Here is a 7,649-nt window from a genome sequence, read left to right as displayed (position 1 = left end):
CTTTCTGCGCAGATTGAGGGTGTTGACATGTTGATTTTCTCTTCTTTTTTCGCATATTTCTAAGTATTGTGATATTCTGCATTGATCATTAAATTTTAAATACAATTCACCGTACTATATTTGTTTTTGATATTTTCAGTTTTGAACCCCCCAAAAATTTTTCCTCCATTTTTTGTAAACCATATATTTACAAAATTCACTCTCATTCATCCAAATGTTGAGCAACGGCATTTTTTAGAATGTATTAATAGATAAATGCATAATATATACAAATATGATAGTTTATAACATGACAAAAGGAATAAAGAAACAAGGGGCTGTTTGTAAAACATGCATGCCCCCATATGGACTGTCAGTTATAGTGGCAGCCATCGTGTGAATACGTTTTTTGTCACTGTGACCTTGACCTTTGACCTAGTGACCTGAAAATAAATAGGGGTCATCTGCCAGTCATGATCAATGTACCTATGAAGTTTTATGATCCTAAGTGAAAGCATTATTGAGTTATCATCCTGAAATCATTTTACTGTTTCTAGTCACTGTGACCTTGACCTTTGACCTAGTGGCCTGAAAATTAATAGGGGTCATCTGCCAGTCATGATCAATGTTCCTATGAAGTTTCATGATTCTAGGCCTAAGCATTTTTGAGTTATCATCCGGAAACCATTTTACTATTTCGAGTTACTGTGACCTTGACCTTTGATATAGTGACCTGAAAATCAATATGGGTCATCTGCCAGTCATGATCAATGTACCTATGAAGTTTCATGATCCTAGGCCTAAGTGTTCTTGAGTTATCATCCGGAAACCATCTTGTGGACGGACCTACCGACGGACCAACCGACATGTGCAAAACAATATACCCCTTCTTCTTCAAAGGGGGGGGGGGGCATACAAAGTAACAAACAAGTGATGTTATCATCCTTCGGAAACGAGAAAAAAATGCAATCTCTAGTCACGAGTCTGTTTTTAAAATAAATTGTCAAACAAGAGCTGTCACCATAGGATGACATATGCCCCCTTTATACGCTTTGATAGAAGTTATAGCATTTTTCGAAACCTAAACGCAGATTTCGAAACCTTAACGCGGACCCTAAGTTCAAGGTCAAGGTCACAGGGATCAAAATGTATGTGCGTATGGAAAGGCCTTGTCGATGTAAACATGCATACCAAATATGAAGGTTATATCTCAAGGGACATAGAAGTTATGAGCATTTTTCGAAACCTAAACGCAGATTTTGAAACCTAAACGCAGACCCTAAGTTCAAGGTCAAGGTCACAGGGGTCGAAATGTTTGTGCCTATGGAAAGGCCTTGTCCATATACACATGTATACCAAATATGAAGGATTTATCGCAAGGGACATTATGAGCATTTTTCGAAACCTAAACGCAAAGTATGACGGAAAGACGGACAGTCCGATCACTATATGCTCCCTTTTCTTCGAAAGGGGGCATAACAAAACATGGCAAAAGGAAATTACAATCTTCTAACATAGAAATCATCTACAATATATGCTTGAATGAAAAATAAAGAAAACAAGAGCTGTCAGAGGAAAGCGCGCTCGACTATTCGAGTGCTTGACAGTATAACATAAGCCATCATCGGAAAATTGTTCAAATTATTCAATAAGGTCAAGGTAATAGTTCAGGTATATTTTCAACAATCTATTGAACATTTGTAAAGACATAAAACAAACTAATAAGATTTTTTTTCAAGATTGATAGCAATAGCTTGGGTGGGATGTTTGGATGGTCCTTCAAAAATAAAGTACCATAAATATTTTTTTTACCACGTTTCATTGAAAAACATATTATTTTTTTGAGTAGGGGGGGTGAGCGGGGGTATAATGTGGGATGTGGTCATTTATTAGACAATCTTTCAAAAATATAAAAGGAAAAACAATATATTTTTTTTTTTTGGGGGGGGGGGGGGGGGGCGGGGGGTATTGTTTTGTTTGGGTGGAGTCCATTGTGGTATTCATGTAAGTGTTGTATGGTCAAATTATGAATACAATCTTATCATACATAAAGAAGTTATGGCAATTTAACTAAAATTTATTATTGTGACCTTGAGAGTCAAGGTCATTCAAAGGTCAAGGTACTATTTAACTTGCCAAGTACAGTACCCTCATGGTAGTAAGAAAATATTTGAAGTTTGAAAGCAATAGCTTTGATACTTTAGAAATCAAGTCGATCTAAACACAAAATTTAAGAAAATATTCAGTAACTATGACAAAAAAGGGCCATAATTCTTACAAAATGCTTGCTACAGTTGTCTGCTCTTGTTTATAGGTTGGGGTCATGTTGGTAAAAAAGTTTGCAAAATAAGAAAGCAATATGTCAAGGGATATTGAAAATATTTGAGGTGGTACGCAAACTTTGACATAGATTTATCAATAATATGCATATTCTAAATGGAAAAAGGGCCATAATTCTTACAAAATGCTTGATACAGTTGTCTGCTCTTGTTTATAGATTGGGGTCATGTTGGTAAAGAAGTTTGCAAAATATTAAAGCAATAGGTCAAGGGACATTGAAAATATTTGAGGTGGTACGCAAACTTTAACATAGATTTATCAATAATATGCATAATCTAAGTGAAAAAAGGGCCATAATTCTTACAAAATGCTTGATACAGTTGTCTGCTCTTGTTTAAAGGTTGGGATCATGTTGGTAAAGAAGTATGCAAAATATTAAAGCAATATGTAAAGGGAAATAGGAAATATTTGGGTGGTACGCAAACTTTGACATTAATAATATGCATATTCTAAGAGAAAAAAGGGTCATAATTCATACAAAATGCTTGATATAGTTGTCTGCTCTTGTTTAAAGGTTGGGTCATGTTGGTAAAGAGGTATGCAAAATATTAAAGCAATATGTCAAGGGACATAGGAAATATTTGGGGTGGTACGCAAACTTAAACATTAATAATATGCATATTCTAAGTGAACAAAGGGCCATAATTCTTACAAAATGCTTGATACAGTTGTCTGCTCTTGTTTATAGGTTAGGGTCATGTTGATAAAGAAGTATGCAAAATATTTTAGCTATATGTCAAGGCACATAGGAAATATTTGGGGTGGTACGCAAACTTAACATTTGCACGCTCACGCCGATGCCGGGGTGAGTAGGATAGCTCCACTAATTAGACTACCGGTATGTATATTTCATATATAATAGGCTTTATAATAATAAGCTTAAAATGAGGGTCACCAGTGAAAACGAAAAGTTCCCGCTTTACAATCAAGGTTACCCCCCTTTTCCAGAAACGCCATATTGAATTTGAGATTTTTATATGTGAGCATAAAGATGAGCTAAATGTTCAAAAAGTATTATACATAGATAAAAAAAGAGGAAAAGCCTATAATCAACTCATAAACATATAAACATACATACATCTCATATATCATGTGTGAGATGGAACCTACTCAGTGCAGTAAGATTTGCTAACCCAGTTTGAAATTGCACGTGAAATGCGTTCTTCTATAAATAAGACTTGAAAATGTTACAGGGAAATAAGAACATTAATAATTAAGTAACAAGGCACATTTAATCATTCAATCAAACACGTTTAAAGGAAAATAGATTTATCAATTTATCAATGAATAGTGATTCTAGTGATATTAAACATTAAACTTATTATGCCAAACAAAACAAATACATGATTGTCATGGTAGTTCTTTGAAGAAGAAGAACTTCGACAGGTTGGAATAAGTGACTCCAACAGACGCTTGGCATTGGTGGCCTGGGCTGACCGTCAGAGTTATTCATTATTAAAAAGTTCTTGAGACCATCGCGTTCAAATATCATTTTAAGATTTTAAGGTTGCGTCCAGAGCCAGCTATAATATTTATGCTGTTGCAGCATTGAACACATGACTGTAAACAAGAACACACAGTGACTGCAAATTTCTAGCTTTTTTACGGGTTGAATTTGAGTCCATAATCTGTCTGGTTTCATTTTCCTCCTGCACAGGTAATCAGCATACAATGTATCACTGAAAAGATAACACCATTGTTCCTTTGAAGTTGATATTTGACTAGTACATGTAGTTATATTCAGGAAGGTTCATGAGAACTTCAATAAGTTTCAGTCGAACAAAATTATGCATAATTGCAAATTGTGTATGAATAATTTTAACCATTTTTATTTATTAAAATGGTTAAAAATATTTGGTCTTTTCTTATTAATTTGGCTTCAATAAGCCTTCTCAAAGTTGTTTCTATAAATGGACAACATTTTCTTCATGTTATTTAACAAAACAATCATATACAAATGTCAAATACACAAGCACTTGTATAGGAGTAAAACTGACATTAGTGTTTCATGAGAAGTGTGACATAATCCATTATGATATGCGTCATCGTTTTTATTTATTCAGACATTCACGACATAACATGTCATTACTAGTATTTTATATGATACACTCTTTTAAACTTGATTAATAAGTAAGTGTAAACACCACATATATTATACATTCTTCATCCAAATGTGAAAACCATATACATGTATTATCCCTACTGGATATGAAACTGTCTATTGACGTTTCCTTTTATTTATCACTTAAAACATTGGTTCTACAATAACAGTCACATAAATCAGTGAAATGCCTACTTCGTTTCCATCTTATAAGCATGTCTGCTATAAAGGAGATAGTTGAAACTTGATAAATGTACGTCCTTCCCGCATGTATTTCCATTTTCTTTAAGTTCAATTGATCATTGGAACATACAGTGTTGACAAAAAGTAATTAACCGTTCCTGGACCACCAATTTTGTTGATTATTGCTGAACAGATAATAAATATGCAGCATTTTAATTTGAATAACCATAATACATAATTTAGGTGATAACACAAGAAGCAGTCATTGGCATATCAATTTCAGAATAGTAATTTTAGTATTTGGGACATAATATACTTTTTTGTTGTTTGTTTGAGGAAAACATCATTACTTGGTCATAAAATTCAAATATGCTGTCCTTGATTTCCATGCATTTACAACACAACTTTTTCCTTACATGGCATATTTTCTTTTTCAAAATGAAAGCAAATATGAGCCTGATTATGTGGTAAAAATCACTGACAGGGTGCACTTTTCCTACAAAATCTACTTTACTCCAATTATGAATAATGAAACTGTTATACTTGAAAAAATATTGCATACTGTAATCCATGTACCTTCCTGTTCCGAGTTGATAACAGAACCAAAATCTATCATCTATCTATCTATCTATCTATCTATCTATCTATCTATCTATCTATCTATCTATCTATCTATCTATCTATCTATCTATCTATCTATCTATCTATCTATCTATCTATCTATCTATCTATCTATACTGTCTAACTCCCCTTGCGGGTATTATTGACAGGTGCGCAGTCAGTGCAAGATAAAAGTGTTAAAAGAGAATAAGTGAGAAGATAAAAGTATGTTCGATTAATCATGCATGGTGAGGTGATTTAAAGTTAAACTGATAAAAACATGTCTCTCGGAGTTCAAGGGGCAGAAGAGGAAAGCAGGGACCGCCTAAACCCTTCAAGATCAGGATATAATATTGTAGTGGCAGAGTTCCACATCACAATAGCACTTGGGTAAAATGAAAACTTATAATAATTTGCAGTGGTATGGATCTGTCTGAAAGAGAGGGGTGCATGTGACGAGTGAATCTGGTGGGTCGCTCGATATATGATGGCAGCGGTACGGCTACTAAACCTTGAACAATTTTGAAAAAGATTATTAATTTAGTGTCATTTCGTCTGTCTTGTAGGGTCTGCCAACCAAGTTCCTGTTGCATGGAGGTGACACTGTCATATGGAGAATAATTATGCTTGACCCAGCGGACTGCTCGACGCTGTACTTTTTCAATTTTTTGTATATTTTGTAAAGTGTGAGGACTCCATACGGAAGTGGTCTAACTATTGTCTTGTATGCCAGCTGGCGAATGTTGAAATTTCTTGTCTGTATGTTCCTGCGTAGAAAACCAAGAGATTTATTAGCGTTATTTGTAATTCTATTTATATGGGTGTTCCAGGAAAGGCCTTTTGAGATGTCCACACCTAAGTATTTTGCATTGTCAACAGTTTCTAGTATTTGTCCATGGAGTCTGTAATTAAAAGAGAATTTTGATTTATTTCTGGTTATGTTTAAAACTTGGCATTTACTTGGGTTGAACTCCATGTCCCAAAGATGTTCCCATTTCATAAGTTTATCTAGATCTTCTTGTAGAGTATGGAAATCTTCTTTACGTGATGGGTTTTGCCGTACGATAACCCGTTCACATGGCTACAGTCATCACACAATCATAAATTCACTTTATCCCCTTTTACTGCTCAAGAACAATATTAAATTTTGTAAATGACACGGGTTCTAAACGTTATTCTTCACAGTGGTCAAAATTTCAATCGTTTGACATTCGTATTTCCAGGAATCGTTTTCTTCATAAATATCAACACTGCCATGCATTATTTGACGTTTATCATTAACTCCAGTCACATTAATATGAACAATAATAACACTTTTATTAATTGTTCTCTTTCAATAAAGCAAATTGCTTTTTCTTTAAACGACCCAATCTGTCAGGTACAATGTCGGCCATATTTGTTGTCATTGTATTTAGCGGGTCCTACATTTAGTATTTCATAGCGTATTTATAGAATATTCTTAGTTTTCCGCACAGTCCAGCGTTCGGAGTGACGGATATGTACGAAAGAATACGATATTGCACGAAGTTCATTAGAGTGCTAATACCTTAAAAAAAAATGTATCAGTAAAAAATATTCTAACTGTCTCCGTAGACACTCGTATATTTTCGGCCTAGACCGTCAAGTGAGGAACTTATTCTCGCATAAATATGCAAACAATAATAAAAACTATGTCGTACCCAATTTTGCTTCAATAATATTTTTTACACGTTTTATAACACTGTCATGTTATATAGTGATATTCTGTATTTACAATGCGGGTTATTGAAAACTTCTTTGCAGGGACCTATTGTTTGTATAGGTCCGTCTTCATTGATTGCGCATGAATGACCGCCAAGTGGTAAATCGGACTTTTACAAATTCATTCATTCGTGATTGTTTTGGCAGCCAGCCAAGTCAGCTTGCCTCAGAAATCGGTATCAGTACTATGGCCTAGGGGCTTCGCCCCAGGCCAAAAACAAGCAACTTACAGCAAAACATTAATAAAAGTGGGGTTGATGTCTTCAATCATTGATGCTAAGTATCAAGAAAATGCGTCTATATTTGGAAAACGGGGTTAATGTATATGCATAAAATGTCATCCCTGATTATTCTGTGCGGTCAACACAGACTACGACACTTTTATGGTTTTTATTTATTAAAGGAAGTCACCTCTAACAGAAAATATCGTTTGGGTGAAAAATGTCGTCCCACGTACATAAGCATGTGAAGAATGGGACGACACTTACGCACAAACAATACACCCACCTCACAAACCCACTATCTCACATAGCTGTTTCTCTACATACCCAGTGCCCGACATAACTGTTTTCCCCAAAAATACATTAAGTGGCATATCAGAGCACTTGCAGTTGCATATCACAGCCCATGTAGTGGAATATCACAGCATATATTGTAGCATATTACAGCACATCTAGTGGCATAGCACAGCACTTGTTGTGGCATA

The 7,649-nt window shown here is 34.7% G+C and overlaps 1 long non-coding RNA gene across 1 annotated transcript; it reads right to left on the bottom strand.

The window, feature by feature from the left end:
- Positions 1 to 226: 226 nt before the first annotated feature.
- LOC127870769 (uncharacterized) lies at positions 227 to 6,700 on the bottom strand. The gene is made up of 2 exons (XR_008044905.1): positions 4,616 to 6,700; positions 227 to 3,998 (listed from the first exon to the last, which is right to left on the bottom strand). It is a non-coding gene; the product is annotated as an uncharacterized LOC127870769 (long non-coding RNA).
- Positions 6,701 to 7,649: the final 949 nt, after the last annotated feature.

This window comes from Dreissena polymorpha, chromosome 3, assembly GCF_020536995.1.
Source record: "Dreissena polymorpha isolate Duluth1 chromosome 3, UMN_Dpol_1.0, whole genome shotgun sequence".
NCBI lineage: Eukaryota > Metazoa > Mollusca > Bivalvia > Myida > Dreissenidae > Dreissena > Dreissena polymorpha.
This window is presented reverse-complemented; position numbering and strand designations above follow the sequence as displayed.